Source organism: Apodemus sylvaticus, chromosome 9 (genome assembly GCF_947179515.1).
Source record: "Apodemus sylvaticus chromosome 9, mApoSyl1.1, whole genome shotgun sequence".
Taxonomy (NCBI): domain Eukaryota; kingdom Metazoa; phylum Chordata; class Mammalia; order Rodentia; family Muridae; genus Apodemus; species Apodemus sylvaticus.
This window is the reverse complement of record NC_067480.1, coordinates 54413723-54435812: the sequence shown is the minus strand read 5'-3', so window position 1 is coordinate 54435812 and position 22090 is coordinate 54413723. Positions and strand designations below refer to the sequence as shown.

Here is a 22090-nt window from a genome sequence, read left to right as displayed (position 1 = left end):
GCACTGGCTCTGTATTACTTTGAATAAATAGTCATCTTTCTACATCACCTGCTGATCCATGAGCAGGAGAAATCTTTGCATTGTCTCGCGGCTTCCTCCATTTCCTTCTTCAATGTTTTTAAGTTTTCCTCATCACATTCTTTCACTTCCTGATTGGGCTTTTGACTAGGGTTTTTGTTGTTGTTGTTTTAAATTGTTGTCAGTGAGATTTATTTTCTCAAGAGAGCCTATTGATTTTTTTAAAAACTGATTTCATACTTGGCACTTTGCCAGAAGTTTATCATCTCTAAGCATTTTCTGATGATCTGAGCATCATCTTCAAGGTTTTTTTCCCCCATATTCTACTTTGTGTATGTGTGAGAACTGTTTTTCATTAATTATTTTTATACACTCCATATTTTATTCCCCACCCCGCCAAAGCCTGTCTACCCTCAGACTGTTCCACATCCCATACCTCTTCCCCTCCCCCATCTCCAAATGGACGTCCCCACCCCCCACTCCACCTGACCTCTAAACTCCCTGGGGCCTCCAGTCTTTTGAGGGTTAGGTGTGTCATCTCTGGATAAACACAGACCCAGCAGTCCTCTACTGTATGTGCATTGGGGGCTTCAAATCAGTATGCTGCCTGTTTGGTGGTTTAGTGTTTGAGAGATCCTGGTGGGGGGGGTCCAGATTAATTGAGACTGCTGGTCCTCCTACAGGGTCACCCTGAGCTCCATTCAGCCTTCCCTAATTCAACAGCAGGGATCAGCTGCTTCTGTCCATTGGGTGCAAATGTCTGCATCTGACTCTTTCAGCTGCTTGTTGGGTCTTCCAGAGTGCTGTCATGCTAGGTCCCTTTTTGTGAGCACTCCATAGCCTCAGTAACAGTGTCAGGCCTTGGGACCTCCCCTTGGGCTGGATCCCGCTTTGGTCCTGTTGATGGACCTTCTTTTCCTCAGGCTTTTCTCCATTTCCATTCCTGTAATTCATTCAGACAGGAACAATTATGGGTCAGAGTTATGGCTGTGGGATGGCCCCCCTCTCCCTCATTTGAAGTCCTGTCTTCCTGCTGGAGGTAGGCTCTATTTGTTCCCTCACCCTACTGTCAGGCATTTCATCTAAGGTTCTTCCCTTTTAGTCCTGTGAATCTTTCACCTCCCAGGTCTCTGGTGCATTCTGGAGGGTCCCCCCCAACCTCCTGAGGTTGCCTGTTTCCATTCTTTCTGCTGGCCCTCAGGGCTTCAGTCCTTTTCCCTCTCCCAATGTCAGATCAGGTTCCCCTCTTCCTTCCTCCCCCCTCTCCTCTGCCCAATCTACTTTTCTTCCTAGGTCCCTCCCTCCCTCCCTACTTGTGACTGCTTGCTTCTCCCTCCCTAGTGGAACTGAGGTGTCCTCACTTGGGCCCTTCAGCTTGTTGACCTTTTTGAGTTCTGTGGACTGTATCTTGGGTATTCAGTACTTTTTATTTTTGGCGAATACCGTGCATGTCCTTTTGTGTCTGAGTTATCTCACTTAGGATGACACTTTCTAGTTCCATGCATTTGCCTGCAAAACTCGGGATGTCCTCATTCTTAGTATTCCATTGTGTAAATGAACCACATTTTTTGTAATCATTCATTCTTTTTTTTTGTTTTTTTGTTTTTTCTGTTTTTTCGGAGACAGGGTTTCTCTGTGTAGCCCTGGCTGTCCTGGAACTCACTCTATAGACCAGGCTGGCCTCTGCCTCCCAAATGCTGGGATCACAGGCGTGCACTACCACTGCCCGGCTTCTGTATTCATTCTTCTGTTGTGGGACATCTAGGTTGTTTCTAGCTTCTGGCTATCACAAATAAGGCTGCTATGAATGTAGTGGAACATGTGCCCCTGGGGCATTTTTTGGATATATTCCCAAGAGTGGTATAGCTGGGTCTTCAGGAAGACCTATTTCCAATTTTCTAAGGAACCTCCGATTGATTTCCAGAGTGGTTGTACCAGTTTGCAATCCCACCAGCAATGGAGGAGTGTTCCTCTTTTTCCACATCCTCTCCAATATGTGTTGTCACCTGTGATTTTGATCTTAGCCATTCTGATTGGTGTTAGGTGGAATCTCGGGGACGTTTTGATTTGCATTTCTCTGATCACTAAGGACTTTGAACATTTTTTTTTAGGTACTTCTCAGCCATTCAAGATTCCTCAGTTGTAAAATCTTGGTTTAGTTCTATACCCCATATTTTGATTGGGTTGTTTGGTTTTTTGTTTTTTTTTTTTTTTTTGTGATTATCTTCTTGAGTTCTTTATAAATTTTGGATATTAGCCCTCTATCTGATGTGGGATTAGTGAAGTTTTTCCCCATTCTGTAGGTGGCTGATTTGCCTTATTGATTATGTCCTTTGCCTTACAGAAGCTTTCCAGTTTCATGAAATCCCATTTATCAATTCTTGATCCTAGAGCATGAGCCATTGGAGTTCGATTAGGAAGTTTCCCCTGTGCCAATGAGTTCAAGGCTCTTTCCCACTTTCTCTTCCATTAGATTCAGTGTATCTGGTTTTATGTTGAGGTCCTTGATCAACTTGGACTTGAGCTTTGTGCAAGGTGAGAAATATGGGTCTATTTTCATTTTTCTTCATGCAGACAGCTAATTAGATCAGCACCACTTATTGATGATGCTTTCTTTTTTTCATTATGTATTTTTTTGGCTTCTTTGTCAAAGATCAAGTATCTGTAAGTGTGTGGTTTTATTTCTGGGTCTTCAATTCTATTCCATTGATCAATGTGTCTGTTTCTGTACCAGTACCATGCAGTTTTAATCATTATTGCTCTGTAGTAAAGCTTGAGGTCAGGGATGGTGATATCCCCACAAGTTCTTTTATTGTTAAGAATTGCTTTTGCAATTCTGGGTTTTTTGCCTTTCCAGATGAATTTGAGAATTGCTCTTTCCGTGTCTATGGAGAATTGTGTTGGGGTTTTGATGGGGATTGCATTGAATCTATAGATTGCCTTCAGTAGGGTGGCCATTTTTACTATGTTAATTCTGCCAATCCATGAACAAGGGAGATCTCTCCATTTTCTGAGATCTTCTTCAGTTTCTTTCTTGAGAGACTTGAAATTATTGTCATACAGATCTTTCACTTGTTTGGTTAGAGTTACCCCAAGATATTTTATATTATTTGTGGCTATTGTGAAGGGAGTTGTTTCCCTAATATCTTTCTCAGCCTGTTTGTCATTTGTATAAAAGAAGGCTACTGATTTATTTGAGTTAATTTTATATCTGTCCAAACAATATCTTTGATGATATTGTTTGTCAGCTGGAGAAGTTCTCTGGTAGAAATTTTGGAGTCACTTATGTATACTATCATCATCTGAAAATAATGATACATTTATTTCTTTCATTGCCAATTTGTATCCCTTTGATCTCTTTTTGTTATCTTATTGCTTTAGCTAGCACTTTGAATACTGTACTGAATAGATCTAGGGAGAGTGGGCATCCTTGTCTTGTCCCCGATTTTAGTGGGATTGCCTCAAGTATGTCTCCATTTACTTTAATATTGGCTGTTGGTTTGCAGTAAATTGCTTTAATTATGTTTAGGTATGGGTCTTGAATTCCTGATCTCTCCAATACTCTTAACACGAAGGGGTATTGTATTTTGTCAGATGCTTTTTCTGCATCTAAGGAGATGATCATGTGATTTTTTCTTTGAGTTTGTTTATATAATGGATTACTTTAATGGATATTTGTATATTAAATGAACCTTGGGATGAAGCCTACTTGATTGTGGTGAGTGATGGTTTTGATGTGTGTGTTCTTGGATTCAGTTTGCAAGAATCTTATTGGAGTATTTTTGCATTGATATTCATAAGTGAGATTGGTCTGAAGTTCTCTTTTTTGGTTGGGTCCTCATGTGGTTTAGGTATCAGAGTAATTGTGGCTTCATAGAATGAGTCAGGTAGTGTTCCTTCTCTTTGTATTTTATGGAATAGTTTAAGGGAAATTGGTATCAGGTCTTTGAAGGTCTGGTAGAATTGTGCACTAAATCCGTCTGACCTTGGGCTTTTTTGGTTGGGAGGGTTTTTTTTCTTTTTTTGGATTTTGTTTTTTTTGAGACAGGGTTTCTCTGTGTAGCCCTGGCTGTCCTGGAACTCACTCTGTAGACCAGGCTGGCCTCGAACTCAGAAATCCGCCTGCCTCTGTCTCCCAGAGTGCTGGGATTATAGAGGTGCGCCACCACCGCCCGGCTCGGTTGGGAGGTTTTTAATGACATCTTCTATTTCCTTGTGCAATATAGACCTGTTTAAGTAGTTTACCTACTCTTGATTTAACTTTGGTATGTGGTATCTGTCTAGAAAATCATCCATTTCCTCTAGATTTTCCAGATTTGTTGAGTATAGACTTTTATAGTAGGATCTGATGGTTTTTTGAATTTCTTCCATTTCTGTTATTATGTCTCCCTTTTCATTTTTGATTTTGTTAATTTGGATACTGCCTCTCAGCCCTTTAGTTAGTTTGGCTAGGGGTTTATCTATCTTGTTGATTCTCTCAAAGAACCAGCTTCTGTTTTTATTGATTCTTTGTATTGTTTTCTTTGTTTCTAGTTGGTTGATTTCAGCCCTGAGTTTGACTATTTCCTGCCTTCTCCTCTTGGGTGAGTTTGCTTCTTTTTGTTCTATAGCTTTCAGGTGTGCTGTTAAGTTGTTAATGTAAGATCTCTCCAGTTTCTTTACCAGGGCAGTTAGTGCTATGAACTTTCCTCTCAGCACTGCTTTCATCGTGTCCCATAAGTTTGGGTATGATGTGTCAACATTTTCACTAAATTCCAGGAAGTCTTTAATTTCTTTTTTTATTCCTTCCCTGACCAAGTTATCATTGAGTAAAGAGTTGTTACGTTTCCACGTATATGTGGGTTTTCTGTAGTTTTTGCTGTTCTTGAAGACCAGCCTTAGGCCATGGTGATCTGATAGGATGCATGGTATTCTTTCAGTCTTCTTGTATCCGCCAAGGGTTGTTTTGTGACCAATTATACAGTCGATTTTGGAGAAGGTACCATGAAGTGCTAAGAAGAAGGTGTATTCTTTTGTTTTAGGGTGAAATGTTCTGTAGATGTCTGTGAAATCCATTTGGTTCATAACCTCTCTTAGTTTCACTGTGTCTCTGTTTAGTTTCTGTTTCAATGACCTGTCCAATGGTGAGAATAGGGTGTTGAAGTCTCCACTATTATTGTGTGGGGTTCAATATTTTGAGTTTTAGTAAAGTTTCTTTTATGAATGTGGGTGCCCTTGCATTTGGGGCAAAGATGTTCAGAATTGAGAGTTCATCTTGGTGGATTTTCCCTTGATGAATATGAAGTGTCCTTCTTCATCATATTTGATAAACTTTGGTTGAAAGTCAATTTTATTGGATATTAAGATAGAAACTCTTGCTTGTTTCATGGGACCATTTGCTTGGAAGACCTTTTTCCATCATTTTACTCTGAGATAGTGTCTGTCTTTGTTATTGAGGTGTGTTTCTTGTATGCAGCAAAATGGTGGATCTTGTTTGTGTATCCAGTCTGTTAGCTTATGTCTTTTTATAGGTGAGTTGAGTCAATTAATATTGAGAGATATTAAAGAGAGATGAGTGTTGGTTTCTGATACATTTGTTTTTGTAGGTGGCTTTATGTGCTTGTGGTTCTCTCCTTTTGGCTTTGTTGTGAGATGCTTAATATCTTGTTTTTTCTTTGGTGTAGGTACTTTCCTTGTGTTGGAGTTTTTCTTCTAGCATCCTTTGTAGGACTGGATTGGTAGATAGATACTTTTTGAATTTGGTTTCTTCATAGAATATTTGGTTTCTCCATCTATGTTGATTGAGAGTTTTGCTGGGTAGAGTAGTCTGGGCTGACATTTGTGTTCTCTTAGAGTCTACATGACCCCTGACCAGGCTCTCTGGATTTCATAGTCTCTTGAGAAGTTTGGTGTAATTCTGATAGGTCTACCATTGTATGTTACTTGGCCCTTTTTCCCTTGCAGCTTTTAATATTCTTTTTTGTTCTGTGTGTTTAGTGTTTTGATTATTATATGATGAGAGGATTTTCTTTTCTTGTTCCACTTATTTGGTGTTCTATAGGCTTCTTGTACCTTTATGGACATCTCTTTCTTTAGGTTGGGGAAGTTTTCTATGATTTTGTTATGTTTTCGGGTCCTTTGAGCTGGGAATCTTTGTTCTCCTCTATTCCGATTATTTTTAGATTTGGCCTTTTTGTTGTGTCCTGGGTTTCCTGAATGCTTTGGATTAGGAGTTTTTTATGTTTTGAATTTTCTTTGACAGTCATGTTAATCTCTCCTAAGGTATCTTCTACATCTGAGATTTTCTCTTCTATCTCTTGTATTCTGTTGGTGATAGTTGCATCTGTAGTTCCTGACCTCTTTCCTAGGTTTTCCATTTCCAGATTTGCCTCCACTTATGTCTTCTTTATTGTTTCTACTTCTACCTTTAGTAATTGATCACTTTATTCAATTCCCTCACCTGTTTACCTGTGTTTTCCTGTATTTCTTTCAGTGAGTTATTGATATCTTCCTTAAAGGACTCTATTATCTTCATAAGATAGGATTTTAGGTCAGCTTCCTGATTTTCAGGTGTGTTGTTATATTCAGGGCTTGCTGTGGTGGGAGAATTGGATTCTGATGATGCCTCTGTATATTGGCTTCTGTTGCTTATGGTCTTGCGCTTGCCTTTCACCATCTGGATATCCCTGGTGTTTGTTGGTCTGGGTGACTGTCTGGAGACTGCCTCTTTTGTCCCTGGGTTGCTTCAGTTCTCTAGGTAGGCCTGCAGCCTTGGCTGTAGCGGACCACCTGTGGGGCCCTCTAACTAGAGCCTTTTCACAGGGGCAGAGGGTTCTTATCTGTTGCCCTGGATGCACTAGATCTCCTGGGAGGCCTTCAGACTGTTGGGTCTTCAGTGGAGCAGCTAAGCTGTTGTACAACTACTCTGCAGCTTATCCTCAATTGCTTGGAGTGCAGTGGATCCTCAACTGCCCTGAGTGCTGCGGGTCCTCAACTGCTCTGAATGCAGCAGGTCCTCAACTGCTCTGGATACAGCTGATTCTCAACTGCTCTGATTGCAGAGGGTCTTCTGGGATGGGCCAAGGTATTGTGTCTTCAAGGGAGCAGACTAGCTAGTAGTCTGCCCCAGCAAGAAGGATCAGGCGGAAGGGGAGGAAGGGGTAGAAGGGGAGTGGAATCCAGAGGGTGGAGGTTTTGATGGGTGATGGGTCCTGAGTCCACTGGGCTGCCAGCAGCAGCTTTGGGACTCTGGAAGGGGGTGAGGGGGTTCTTACCTACTGCTCTGAGTGTAGCGGCTCTTTTGGGATGGGTCAGGATATTGTGTCTTCAAGGGAGGAGACTAGCTAGGAGTCTGCCCCTGCAGGAAGGATAGAGTAACCCCTCGTATCTTCTTTTGCTGAGGGGTGAGAGCTATGCCTAGCTATGAGTATAAGGATATGTATTTAGAATGCTGTTAGGAATCGTGCTGGTCTAGCAAAGTGGCTTGAGAATGCTCTCTAAGATCAATGACCTCATTAGCCCCAGGTAGTTGGCTAAATTCTCAGTACCAGGCATGATACCAGTACTTCTGTTGAGTGGGCCGAGGTCCAATTAGAGAGCTGTTGATTACCACCAAGAAATGAGTGCCACTACTGCATCTTCAGGAGTATCTTACAGTTAGCTGCTTGTTACTGTGGTTCATGCAGCAGACAGAGTCCGTCCCAGAAAAACATAGCTGGCCCAAATATAGAGAATAGCAGATTGTGGGGAACCCCACCCCAGTGGACAAATCTACAACACAAGTCCTGCACCTAAGACTGGGGGAGCATCACTGAAAGAAGGGCAGAAACATTATAAAAGCCGGGGACTTGCAGGTGTGCTATGAAATTGTGTTTTCTAGGACTGACAAGGAAGCTACACCATGATACTTGTAATGGCTATTCCTGGTTGTCAGCTTGACTATATCTGGAATGAACTACAATCCAGAATTGGAGAGCTCACCTGTGATCCAGATTTTTAGACACAGGAGACACAAGTTTCTGACCTGGATCTTGGCATGGAGATCTTGAGGCATAGTGGCCATGAAAAACTCAGGCCCAGGCAAGGTAGTACACACTTTTAATCCCAGGAGACTAAGGCAAGGAGATCTCTTAGTTCAAGGTCATCTGAGACAAAGCAAGTTCCAGATTAGGTGGGATGGTACACACCTTTAATCTGGGCCATACCTTCTGCTGGAGACCTACATAAGGACATTGGAAGAAGGAAGATTCGCTCTTCTTCACCTGCTTGCACTAACTTGCCAGTACACCTGCTGGAACCTACTTCTACAGAAGACCAGCTGAAACAACTAGCCTCGTGGGACTGAGTAACTACTGGATTCTTGGACTTCCCATCCACAGCAGCCCATTGTTAGTTTAGTTGGACTGCAGGCTGTAAATCACAACAAATTCCCTTAAGATATACTTTTTGTCTTTTTTGCTTGTTTGCTTTTTGAGACAGGGTTTCTCCTGTGTAGTCCTGGCTGTCCGGGCACTCACTATGTAGACCAGGCTGCCTCTCTCTCTTCCCCTCCTCCCCAGTACACACACACACACACACCGAGCACTAGCAGCTGCCTTAAGTATTTGTCAATTCAGTTGATTTTCATAACCCTCACATGCAGAAGTTATCAACACAAGTGGTCTTTTTCAAACAATAAAATTAATAAATGACAAAGCACCGAGTCAGGCAATAAGAAACAACTGCCTGACTGGGTGTGATTGAGCCAGGTGCAACTCACACTTGGGGACTGAGCTCCCCAGGAAGCAGGGCATTCCCCACTGGAGTGTCAGTGACTTCCACAAAGGTTTGGAGGAAGGAGAATCGTGTCTCTGAGCAGGTGACTTCCACTCCACATTGTGTGCTGACTGATTGGAAGCCTGGCTAAAACCCACGCTTCCTGGTGTGTCCTGGCGGCAGCAGGAAGAGGCTACGTCCTAGTTACCGGAGGGGAAGGAGTTAATGTCTATAGAGGACTTGCTTGGTGTAAAACCTTTATTCGTAAACATGCAAACATCACATACATGGGCTTACTTCACAAGCAAAGACTGGGTCTCAATGAAGCAAAGGAAGATGCTTGTGTTCTTACTGAGAGGCAGATCCATCTGAGGAGACTAAAGGCCAAGCTCATTCCAGAATAGAGAGGCAGAGAGAATCTTTGGGGACACGAGAAGGGAAGGGAGCCCCTCACTTTGGCATCTGGTTGAAGTTAAATGCCAGCAAAGAAGCAAGAATCCAGGACAATAACTACCTCAGGCCCCCTTCCCATCCCACCTGTAAGCCTATAATTTTCTGGGACTCTCACTAGAAACCCAGTCATAGAAAAAGATATGTACTTAAACTCTTGTAGCTTAGCACAACTCTTGTAGCTTCTGGTTTAACCTTTTGAGATTTTACTTCTATCCAAGGCATTTCTGGAGACACCCTATAATAGCACTAATTGAAATGGAATAAAAAAGATGAGGCAGAAGAAAAGGCTTCATGGCTACGAGGACTTAGCTGTGCAGGCAAGAAAACTTAAACTCAAATTCCCTAGCACACATGTAAGAGCAGGGTGTGGCCATGTGTGCCTGTCGCCCAGAGTCGCATGGAAGAGATGTCTGGCTCACGGTAGCTTTATGGTAAACCAGTCTGGGAGCATCGCGAGAGACACCTTCTCACATCCTCCGCTGTGTGAACACCTACACATTACTACTCCATTTCTTGTTTTGAGCTGTGAATTATTTACAAGTGTGTTAGTTTGCAAATAGTTAGAAGATTTTTCTTTACATTTTCCTGTTGTAGCAAATTCCTCTCTACTTACATCTGGACCATATCTTTGGCAGAATCAAGGGTATTTGACACCAGTGCTTTTTTGTGAATTTCATGCCATTTGTGACAAATACCTAATAATTCCACCAGAGGGCAGCAAGAAAACAGAAACAGAAGATGTCCGTGTCTAAAAGAGGGGAGAGGGAAACTGGAAAGGTTGGGTTGAAATTCAAAGTTGAGCATTTTTTAAGATGTTTCTCCGCCATCCGAAATTCTTCAGGTGAGAATTCTTTGTTTAACTCTGTACCCCATTTTTTAATAGGGTTGTTTGGTTTTCTGGAGTCTAGTCATTAGGGAAAGGCAAATCAAAACAACCCTTACACCAGTCAGAATGGCTAAGATTAAAAATTCAGGAGACAGCAGGTGTTGTCGAGGATGTGAAGAAAGAGGAACACTCCTCCACTGCTGGTGGGGTTGCAAATTGGTACAACCACTCTGGAAATCAGTCTGGCAGTTCCTCCGAAAACTGGGCACCTCACTTCCAGAAGATCCTGCTATACCACTCCTGGGCATATACCCAAAAGATTCCCCAGCATGTAATAAGGATACATGTTCTACTATGTTCATAGCAGCCCTATTTATAATTGCCAGAAGTTGGAAAGAACCCAGGTATCCCTCAACAGAAGAGTGGATGCAAAAAAATGTGGTATATATACACAATGTAGTACTATTCAGCCATTAGAAACAATGAATCCATGAAATTCTTAGGCAAATGGATGGAGCTGGAGAACATCATACTAAGTGAGGTAACCCAGACTCAAGAGATGAATCATGGTATGCACTCACTAATAAGTAGATATTAACCTAGAAAACTGGAATACCCAAAACATAATCCACACATCAAATGAGGTACAAGAAGAACGGAGGAGTGGCCCCTTGTTCTGGAAAGACTCAGTGAAGCAGTATAGGGCAAAACCAGAACAGGGAAGTGGGAAGGGGTGGGTGGGAAAACAGGGGGAGGGAAGGGGACTGATGGGACTTTTGGGGAGTGGGGGTCCAGAAAAGGGGAAATCATTTGAAATGTAAATAAATATATCAATAAATTAAAAAAAATTAAAAAAAAGAAATTCAAAGTTGATGCAAAACTCTGCACACTTTTTATCTTACAGCATATTTTATTCTTTTTGTTTTGTTTGGTTGGTTTTTTTGAGACAGGGTTTCTCTGTGTAGCCCTGGCTGTCCTGGAACTCACTCTGTAGACCAGACTGGCCTCGAACTCAGAAATACGCCTGCTTCTGCCTCCCAAGGGCTGGGATTAAAGGTATGGACCACCCCTCCCTGGCTTGTTCATTTTTCAAGACTGCATTTCTCTGTAGCTCTGGCTATCCTGGAACTTGCTCTGTGACCAGGGTGGTTTGAACCAGGATAAACTTGAGATCTGCATGCCTCTATCTCCTGAGTGCTGAGGTTAAAGGTGCACACCGCCATCACCTAGCTATTTGATACTCTTTTATCTACTGGTTTTTAAACAAACACACAAGCATAGTAAAGCATGGGTAAAGTGATGGAGGCCTTATTGGGGCATTTACATTATTTTTTGGTTATTTTATTTTTACATATATGAGTGTTTTGTTTACATGTATCTAGGTTCACCACATGCATGCCTGGTTCCAGAAAGAGGTCAGAAGAGGGCATTGGGTCACTTGGTACTGCAGATACAGAAGGTTGTGAGCTACCATGTGGGTGCTGGGAACCAAATCCAGGTCTTCTGCAATAGCAACAAGCACTCTAAGCTGCTGAGCCATATCTATAGTCCCAAAACATTTTTCAAATTGCATTTATTATTTATTTACTTGAGTATGTGTTTGAGTAAGTGTGTATGTGTGAGGGCCGTGTCATGGCATGAGTCTGGCTTGAGGTTCCAGAGGTTCAGTCCATTATCATCATGGCGGAATGCAGGCAGGTGTGGCGCTGCAGAAGGAGCCAAGCATTCTACATTTTGATCCACAGGCTTAGGTTAGGTTAGGTTAGGTTAGGTTAGGTCTTCTTCAGGCAACTAGGAGGAGGCTCTGATTCCACACTGGGCAAATCTTAGACATAGAGATCTCAAAGTCCATCCCCGATAGTGACACACTTCCTCCAACAAGGCCACACCTCCTAATAGTGCCACTCACTGTGGGCCACGCATTCAAGCACTGAGTCTATGGGGGCCACACCCATTCAAACCACCACAGTCCCTAACACCAGAAAGAAAGAAAGAAAGAAAGAAAGAAAGAAAGAAAGAAAGGAAGAACAAAAGAAAGAAAGAAAGAAAGAAAGAAAGAAAGAAAGAAAGAAAGAAAGAAAGAAAGAAAGAAAGAAAGAAGTAAAAGAAGTCTGAAGTCTCTCAGGGCACATTCTTCCCTCTGGATCAAATCTAAAAATGATGCGAAACAGGGGCACGCACGAAGAGTGGTGTGACATCATTTCTCTAGTGAAGAGTGAGTTCAGCGGCAAATAAGAGCTGGCTATGTCCACCTCACCCCATGGCCCTCCAGTTCCTTCACTGCACTCTTAACCACACGTGCCAGTTTTTCTTTCCCAGTGTATCCATTCTTTATCTTTGTAACCTTTAGAGAGGTCTTGGACTAAGGAAAAGAAACATCTGAAGATACTGATTTTCAAATGTAAAATTTCTCTGAAAACACTGCACACAACATAAACAGCACAGCGAACTGACTTTTTGTGCTTGAGTCAGCACAGGCCTTCAGCAAATCGTCCTTCCTGCCTCAGAGACAGGCAAATGTCTCCCTATTTCCTTCTGTCTTCTCTAAATCAGCGGTTTCGGTTTTGTTTCCTTTTCCACGTGCGGTTCTGCATCTTCTGGCTTTATTCTGGCTGGAAGGACACACAGCAAAAGAGGGAGTTACACAGCAGGAGTCTTTAGTCCTGCTGTCCTGCGCATGTGCCTTGCTCTGCACAACGACACAGCATAGCCTTGGCTATCGGAGATGACGTCATCGCTGCTTACATGCCTTGCTCTGTGCAAGTATACAGCATAGCCTTGGCTATCGGAGATGACGTCATCGCTGCTTACATGCCTTGCTCTGTGCAAGGATACAGCATAGCCTTGGCTATCGGAGGTGCTGTGATTAGGAATTCCAGGGAAGAGGTATTTTGGAATCTCATCAAAACAACCTTAGTAGAAACTTTGGAAACACCGGGGAGAAGCTGGAGGTTTCTGACTGAAGATACAAAGACTTGAATGAGAGACACTGTAGTGGTTTTAATGAGAATGAGACTCTTGTATTGGAAACATGGTTCCCAGTTGGTGGCTAATTTGGGGAGGCATAGGCGGTTTGGCCTGGCTGGAGGAAGTGCATTGCTGGGGCAGCTTTGGGATTAAAGCCTCCCTAGTTCCAGCTCTCTCTTTCTGCTTTGTGTTCTCAGCTTTCTTCTCCTGAGGCCAGGGGCCTGGGGGCTTGCTGCCACGCCTCTCTGCCAGGACAGACATTTTTCTCTTCTGAACTGTAAGCCAGAATAAACTCTTCCCTTTACAAGTTGCCTTTGGTCACAGTGTTTTTAGCACAAAAAAAAAGGGTAGCTAATACCTGCACCTTGGACTAGATCAGTTGTGGTGACCTCCCTCACATTGGAGGTAATATTTCAAGCTGGGATAACATAGGCTTCCCCCCTTCCCCTCCCCCTCCACCTACCCCTCCTTTTCCCCTCCCCCCTCTCTCCCTCCCTTTCCCCCTCCCTTCCCTTCCCCTCCCCCTCCTCTTCCCTTCTCCTCCCCCACCCCCTTCCTTTCCCCTCCCCTTCCCTTCCCTTCCCCTCCCTTCCCCCTTTACCCTCCTCCCTCCTACCCCTCCCCTCCTCTCTCCCACCCCTCCCCTCCTCCCTTCCACCCTCCCCTCCCCCCTTCCCTCCCCCTTCTTTCCTCCCCCTTCCCCTGCACTCTCCCTCCTCTCCTCCCTCCTTCCCCTGCTCTCCCCTCCCCCTCCCTTCTTCCCCTGCCCTCCCCCTTCACTTCCCTTCCTCCCTTTCCCTCTGCTTCCCTTCTCCTTCCCCTCCCCCTTCCTCTCCCCTCCCCATCCCCTCCCCATCTCTCCCTTCCCATCCCTTCCCCCTTCCCATCCTCTTCCCCTTTCCCTCCCATCCTCTCCCCCTTTCCATTCTCTTCCTTCCTTCCTTCCTTCCTTCCTTCCTTCCTTCCTTCCTTTATTTCAAGACAGGGTCTCTGTGTAGCCCTGGCTGTCCTGCAACTCACTCTGTAGACCAGGCTGGCATCACACTCACAGAGATCCTCCTGCCCCAGCTTCTACCTCCCAAGTGCTGGGATTAAAGGTGTGTGCCACCACACCTGGTTAGGGTATCTTTCAAGACAAATGAAGAATTTGCTCCATTTAAAGAAACATGACTTGATATGTGGGTGGTTGCTTTAAAATCAAGTGATAATTTTACAGGAGAGTTACATCTATGACAGCCCACATGACATAGAGACATTCATTCTCTTGACCTTTCTGAACCTCAGTTCTCAAGGGATATTTTATGTTTTGGTTTTGACAAACATTTGAAAGGGTTATACAGACAATACTTGAAATCAGGTGTGGGGTTCACAAACACCTGTAATATCAGCATGTGGGAGGCTGAGGCAGTATTGCTGGCACAGGCCTGGATACAGCCTGGGCACTGGCATTCCTAACAAGCTAGGCCCAGCCACCTCAAAGAGGCAATTAAAGTTCAGTAAAAGTGAAAGGCAGAGAAAGGAGATGTTGTTATGAAATGTAATACAGGTGGGAGTGGGGTGGCATCTGGAGGGCCTGAGGTGACTCCTGAGAAATCACGCCATGCTACAGACCTGGTATAAAGGAAGTGGGGAAGGGAGGGGAGTGAGGGCCTGGAGAGGGGTAGAGGCAGGCACATGGGAGCAGAGCCATGACAGCAGAGGACAGAAAGAGGCTGGAGAAAGAGAGATGGCTGGGAACACATGGAGAGAGAGAGAGAGAGAGAGAGAGAGAGAGAGAGTGAGAGAGAGAGAGAGAGAGAGAGAAGAGAGGAGAGAGGAGAGAGAGAGAGAGAGAACTGGGGTGATGAACAGTCTTTTTATATGCTGCCTGCACCTTGTGGCGGCAGGTAGTGAAGAAGCCATTGCAAGGACCCTGGGAGGAGCCGAGCAGACTCACCTATAAGCATGTGATGTGGGAAGAGGAACAATGAAGAGAGTCTGGGACCCCAACTCCATTTTCAGGGGTCTCAATATGACCTTCAGGTTTAAATGGAGGTCAAAGGGTACATAACTAAACAGGCTTGGTCAGGCTGTGGTCCTGCTCACCACTGACGCTCGGCTGACAGGGCGTCAGTCTCATCCTGCAAGGTGGTCTGAGGAGTTGTCAGAAGTGTGCAATCCCTTTCTAGAAGACAAGTTCTCCCTGTGGCTGGCATCACGCCCTTTCTCTCTCTCAGCATGAGATTCCTGGGGAAATTCTAATTCCATGGGCAACCATTGTTACTTTTAAAAGAATTCATTACATATTTATTCATTAGCATGTATGTGTGTGTACAGAAGTCACATGGAACTTACAGGAATCTGTTTTCTCCTTCCATCATGTGTGCTGTGGGGATAGAAGTCTGGTCTTTAGCTCGGCAACAGTTTCCTCTACAAGCTGAGCCACCTTGGGAGTCAGGCCATTATTTCAATGGGCTGATGAACAGGGGGCCACCACGACTCTTTAGATAAGAGCTCCTCATTCCTGCCAAGAAGATTCTAGAGGAGGATGGCTACCACCTTGAGGCCGGCTTGGACTACATAATATGTACCAGGTCTGGGTGGGTCACATGGTGAAACTGGCCTGGCAGAAATGCATTATAAAGAGAGCCTTGTGTCTCTCAGTTAGACTCTCAGACTGGTAAACAACGATCCCAATGAAATGGGGATTTCTCTTGGAGTCTCACCCTGGGAGAAGTAAATGGCACCACCCAGAGGAAGAAATTGTCAGTTCTATCTCATCAGGCGCCTTCCATGATGAACCAGAGCAGGTGTGTGGTGGTTCAGGGGTGAGCATGGAAGCAGGTGGCCAGGACTGCTTGGAGTGTGTGTCCTTGACCCCAGTTACACTTCCGTCTCACTTCAGGATCTAGAAAAGGGACTGGGGAGCTTTTGGACCTCTTGGGTCCTCTTCCCAATGTGGCCACACTGAGTAAATCTCCTTTTTTCTGTTCTCTGTTATTAATTTGTCTCCTTCAGTTGGCTTATTAAGGACAGTTGACCAAACCCAAGTTCAGAAAGAAACCCAAGTTCAGTAACAATAGCGGGTTCTCTCTCTCTCTCTCTCTCTCTCTCTCTCTCTCTCTGTCTCTCACTCACATCACACACACACACACACACACACACACACACACACAAACACACACACACACACACTCACATAGGAAGAAGAAAAAAGGAAGATTAAAAAAGGCTCCCTTCCCTTTTCTGTCTTCTCCCGGCTCCCTGGGCAACTTGCTTGGCTGGTTACTTGCTTTTGCTCGTGGCCACACCTCCAGGTTTTCCTCCCTTGTCTTTGCAGTTTTCATCCCTTTTGAGCCGGGGCACCCGCCCTGTTGAGGTACCTCTGGTTATGGGCAATCCTCACGCCTAGCCTCTGGTGTCACTACATTAAGAAGCTCCTGCTTTAGCCTGTGAAGCCTCTGGTGACTTGGTCTCCTTCAGTGCCTTCGGGCTCAATGTTTGCCTATTGATAAACAGAGAAAGTCACGAAACCTTGCTCTCTTTTGTCAGTCTCACATGGGTGAGCCTCTATTCTCAGAGCACCTTGGAGGGCCTTGGGATACCTTTTAGTTCTCTGCTCAGGCGCCCTCCTTTCTTTCTGAAAGGGGAGGAGCCTACAAATGAGTGGTCTTATGGGTTTTGTGGACTTTGTCCGCTTGTTTGTAGATGGGGATGACCACATAGCCCCAGGTGGCCTTGAACTTGATACTCAGACTAGGTTGGCATCAGAAGTCCACATATTTCCAAGCACCACCATACCTGGCCAAATGAGTGATCTTAAAGTAGCTATTTAAAGATCACAGATATCCCTGAGCACACTGAATTTTGTACAGTACCAGCATGTAGTAGACTTTTGTACACTGAAGTTTGTATGTAGCACGCAGGAGCCAGGTGTTGTGAATGGGAAGGCAACTGCTACTGCTATAGCCCACCCCAGAGCCTGTCTGACCCAGGGAACTAGCAGTCTGTGGAGGAGAGCAAGATTGTATTCCCTTTGGCCTTGGGTAGTAGATATGAACAGATTAAGATGGTCCAACAAGCTTATCATGTGTGGAGAAATGTAGGGAGGCTCCGTGGAAGAACTCTGGCATATGCAAATGTAATGGCTCAGAGAGAAGGTCTGAGAACCACAGAGAACTAATTAAATTACCACGTTCCATCTGTGTTTTGTACCCAATTTGATCTGTGGAGAAAGCAATAGATAGATATGGATGGAAACTTTCCGAGCTGCATTAGATAACACTTGTGTTCTGCTTTAGTATCTCCTTAATTTCGAGCTTCTGGGGTCACCTGACACTTGCTCAGCTGACAAGAAAGGGCTTTGACAGTGTGTCACCAAGGTCATCTTTGGAACTTCATGATTTGCATGGTACGATGGTTTGGGATTTTGTTTTATCCTGTCCATCCTCATGAAAGGTTTTGTTATGTAGACAAACTGTTGACCTCCAAGAGTTTGGAGATTTGGAAAGCCATTGGAAGACAACCAGGTACTTCTACCTACTGATCACCCAACTAGTGCTTTGTTAATAAAAGAGAATAAAAACCTCCAAAGAACCCCAAAGGCACCCTACATAGTGGAAAAGGACACTCCAAGTCAAGCTGCAAAGAAGACTCTGAGACCAGACCAGCTGCCTGGAAGAAGCAGAAACCAACTGAGCTACTAAAGTCTGTGTATTGAGCTACCGGTTCCCAGTGCTGTAACTATCACCTATGCCGGGATAGACCTTCATAAGGCAGCTGTCTTTGAGTCATTTATGCTCTTCCTGTAAGTAACGCCAATAAAACTCATTGGTTCATCAAGTTGGACTTTGGTGGTATCTGTACTTTGGATTGTCAGAGAGAGTGGATGTGTATATTGTCTCCTGGGAGGTTTTGTTAGATAACACCAGAGCAAGTGCCCTAGTAACTCACTTCTTTCAACCAGGTCCACCTTCTACTTTCGGCTGTTCCCAATAATGCCATGATATTATGAGTCTATCAATGTGTTAATCTCTTCCTTACGTCAGAGTCTTCATGACTTAAGTGTTTCTGGGAAGTCCATCAAGTCCAATATGGGGACTCAAAACTGTGGCCTAGTAAAGGCTTGGCAGACACTTAACTACAGAGACATACCTTAGGCTCAAATTTACAGACCTTAAGAGTAGAATGACAGTTACCAGGAGCTGGGAAGAGGTGGAAAGGGTAAGTTATAGATGGCCATCACGTTTCCACTTGGTGAGATGAATGTGCTACACAGGTGTGCTGTACAACATAAGAGCAGTAACTGCGAATACTGTAATGTACACCTAAGGTGTTCAAGGTGGGTAGAGTTCATTACATACTCCTGCCATAGCACCGTAAGATTGATAAAGTGACAGAAGGTGGGGCCTAGAGTGAAGGATCCGCAGTAAAGAGTACTTGCTATGCAAACATGAGCATCTGATCTCAGGACCTATGTAGTAGTCTGGCATCCTATATATGATAACTGAGATAGATGACTATGATCTCGGTTCCAAAGGCACAGAAGCAGGGGGCTTGCTGGGGCTTGCTGGGGCCTGCTGGCTTCCAGTCTAGTTCAGAAAACCCAAGCACCAGGTTCATGGAAAACCCTACCTCAGAGGAATAGGCAGAGAGGGGTAAAAGGAACCACAGGACACCATCCTTGGCCTCTGCGTGCCTGCATAGGTGTGTGCACCCCACCTCATACACCACACACAGTAAAAATATTCACACCCAAGATGAGTACCAGTGTTGCCTTTCACTTAATAAGTAGCAAAATTAATGCACAGTTGATGTAAACACAGAATTGTTTCTATTATTGAGGCAGTGAATAGCGATGGAAAAAGAAGTTTCCTAGCTCATTTTCTTTCAGTTTTTAATTGGATGTATGTATAATTCTAGAACTGGGCAGCAGTCAGGACTAAAAATGAATCCAAATGCCCTGCTCTATCACATGGTTTGCTGTATTTATAGTCATAGCCTAGTTCATTTTTCCTGGTGCACATAGCTCTGAACCCACAAACACAATGAAGGTAGTTTATCTATAGTTGATAGGGCTGGAGAGACACCTCGCCGCAGAGGAGCTTGTGCCCCAAGCCTGGCCATCTGAGTGCTAGACCCAGAATCCATGTGAAGCAGCAGGTTGGGTGGCCCAACTCCGTAATACTGTGCTCCTGTGGTGAGAGGGGACAAAGAGGCAAGCCAGAGCTTGCAGGGCAGCTAGCCCTGAGTGTGCAGAACAGCAGAGAGGATGGAGAGAGAACCAAAGCCTGAAACTTGTCCTTTGGCCTCTAACTACGTGTCACACACACACACACACACACACACACACACACACACACACACACACACACACACTAAGATTTCTAAGAATATGAGCAACTTACAAAGACAAATGTTGCATCTCATATTTGTAATTCCTAGCTCCAACTCCTGGGATTTGAGTTTATAACCTGAAGTAACTACAAAGATTAGGAACGGAAAAAGGGCCTTTGTAGGGGGTACAGGAGAGGGGACGAATTGTGTACAAGTGACTTGAAGGGGGAAGTGGAGCAAACTTGGGGCTTTACAATGAGAGTAGGGAGGGAGCTAAATACAGATGAAGGCAAAATAAGAGCAAAGATGTCTGAAAAAGTCAGAAGGATTCATAATATTATCTGTCCACCTGCAATTACATATAAAGCACAGAAGTCTGCGCACATATACATACATAGTTTAAATGAAAATCTCCCATTTGGGCTAATAGTCTTCCCTCTATGAACCATAAATTAAATAACAAAATTCCCAACACCAGACAGGAAGTCTGCTTTTACTTGTTGGCCAGGACTGTCAAAGAACTTTCCAAAACGTTGTAGGTTATTGTTGTTGCCCTTGTTGCTGTAGACACCATGCACTAGACACAGGACCCGGAGCCCCTGAGCTGGACCTGACCTGAAAGCCTCCTCCCTGAGGACTAACGTTCACGGTGTTGTGCAAGCTTCCCGGTAAGGAGGCAACCAACAGTCCTATCCAGCTGTGATCCTGGTGAATCACAACAGCAACCAGTATGTCAGGACTACAATCCTAAAGGTGCAGTAGTAGCACACACGCCTTGGTGATAACCAACAGCTCTCTAGTTGGGCGTGTGAGGGAAATCTTATCTGGTACTAGAAGCTTAGCCAACTACCCTGGGCTAGAGATGTTAGGGGTCTTGGAGAAGAGCCCATCATCACCACTTGACTCTGTCAGCACAATCCCTAATTAAATATTTATCCTTATATTAATATATGGTGTAGTCCTTGCCTCTCTTCAAAGAAACTTCTCTTTGTAACAGATGAAGACCATTACAGAAAACCACATTTGATCAAAATGCAGAGAGCAAGAGGTCACGTGTTGCCCAGCTCCACTGATACATCTACAACATAACTCCTTCACCACAGGCCCCGCGATCATTGTAAAAGAAGGGGCAGAAAACTGTGTAAGAGCCAGGGGAGCAGGAAGTTCGCTGTGATATTGTAGCTCCTACAAATGCCAGAGAAGCAACACTCATGATGTCTCATCAACATATCTACGTAACCAAAACATGAACAAAGATGACAGTAATGGTCATGATTCCACAGAAGGGGGGAAACTCCCGAGGCTGCAACCTTAGACAAAGAATTACTTACAGGCAACTGAGTGGAGAGATAGTCCTCTCTAGAGAGGAGCACCCCCTATTGCTCATCCAATGCTAAGTGATCAGCTCTGAAATCACAAATTGTATACATAAAAGTAACAATGTATGGATTGAGCAGGTTGTATTTATATAAGGAATACATATATGGATATATATATTTAGAAATATGTATATATTTAAGACTATATGTATTTAGGAATATATGTGTATATGTGTGTGTGTTTGTGTGTGTGTATATAAGAACAATTAAAGAAACTTTTTCTTTATAAAATTATTTTATTTATTTACATTCCAAAGCTTGCCCCCCCCTTCCTGGTCCTGCTTCCCCGAGGTTTTCACCACACCCTCCTTACTCCCACCTCTGAGAGGGTGCTCCCTCACCCTCCTACCAACCCCCACCTCACCCCCACCAGCATCCTGCTTCCCTGGGGCATCAAGTTTCCAGAAACTTTTAAAGAAACAAAGAACTTGAGAGAGAACAAAATCTGATGAAGGCACAGGAAATGAGATGGAGGGAAGGAAGGGAAGAGGGAGAAACAATGTACTTATAATTTTTAAAATCTTACAAAAAAAGAGTTTGAGTTAGAAGCATCCTGTAACAATCTCTGAAGATCCTGAACTTTTGGGATAATTTGACACTTCTAAATTTTCATAATATGCTAGAAAGCTAAAATGGAAGGAAAAGTGCCTAATTTGACATGACCCCCCCACCCCCCATTCTGCCATCAGAATATGGAGTTAGACAACTGGACTACTCCATTGAGTATGTGGAAGAGATTTATGGCCACACTACCCTAAATATACCTGGTATCAAGTATGCTGAAGAGCACAGCCAGCTGCGATGCAGGAAGGGCTGCTTAACTCTGACCACAGTTCCCTGCAGAGGCTGCTCTGTTCTAGCTGGGCCATGGCTGCTGTGGGGAGGGCAGGCTTCTCCTGTGAGGCCACCAGGTAAAAACCTTTGTAACTGCCTGTGGCCAGGCTATGTAGGCACGGGCCGGGAATGAGACTTGCCTATGGTCAGTCTATGGAAGACAAGGACCTGGAATGAGACTCTTCATCCCAGCCTTTGATTTTTTTAAAAGCACAATGGAGAGACGGCCTCGTCCATCATGGTTCCGCATAGGTAAAACTGGAAGGAGCTGGGTGAAGAGCCCGTATCTTAATTTCTCTTCCAGTTGCTAAGACAAAATACTTTGTCAAAGGCAGCTCACAGTTCAAGGTATAGTCATCCATGATGGCAGGAGAGCGGCCGCCGCAGCACAGTGCCCGCCCGCAGAGAAGAAAACTGGCAGAGCCCGAGCACCGCACTGGGGTGGAGACAGCAGGTGCCCAAGTACCTGTAGAGAGCGCGGCTGCCTGGCTAGCCGGGAGGGGGCGTCCTTGCCCAGAAGGCAGTGCTCTTCTGGCATGGGCCTCCCGGGTACCTGTTAAGGAAG

At 44.4% G+C, this 22090-nt stretch overlaps 1 long non-coding RNA gene across 1 annotated transcript; it reads left to right on the top strand.

Annotated features, from left to right (window-relative positions):
• Positions 1-4507: 4507 nt before the first annotated feature.
• Positions 4508-10739, top strand: LOC127692972 (uncharacterized). The gene is made up of 3 exons (XR_007979563.1): positions 4508-4601; positions 6929-7081; positions 7877-10739. It is a non-coding gene; the product is annotated as an uncharacterized LOC127692972 (long non-coding RNA).
• The last annotated feature ends 11351 nt before the right edge of the window (positions 10740-22090 follow it).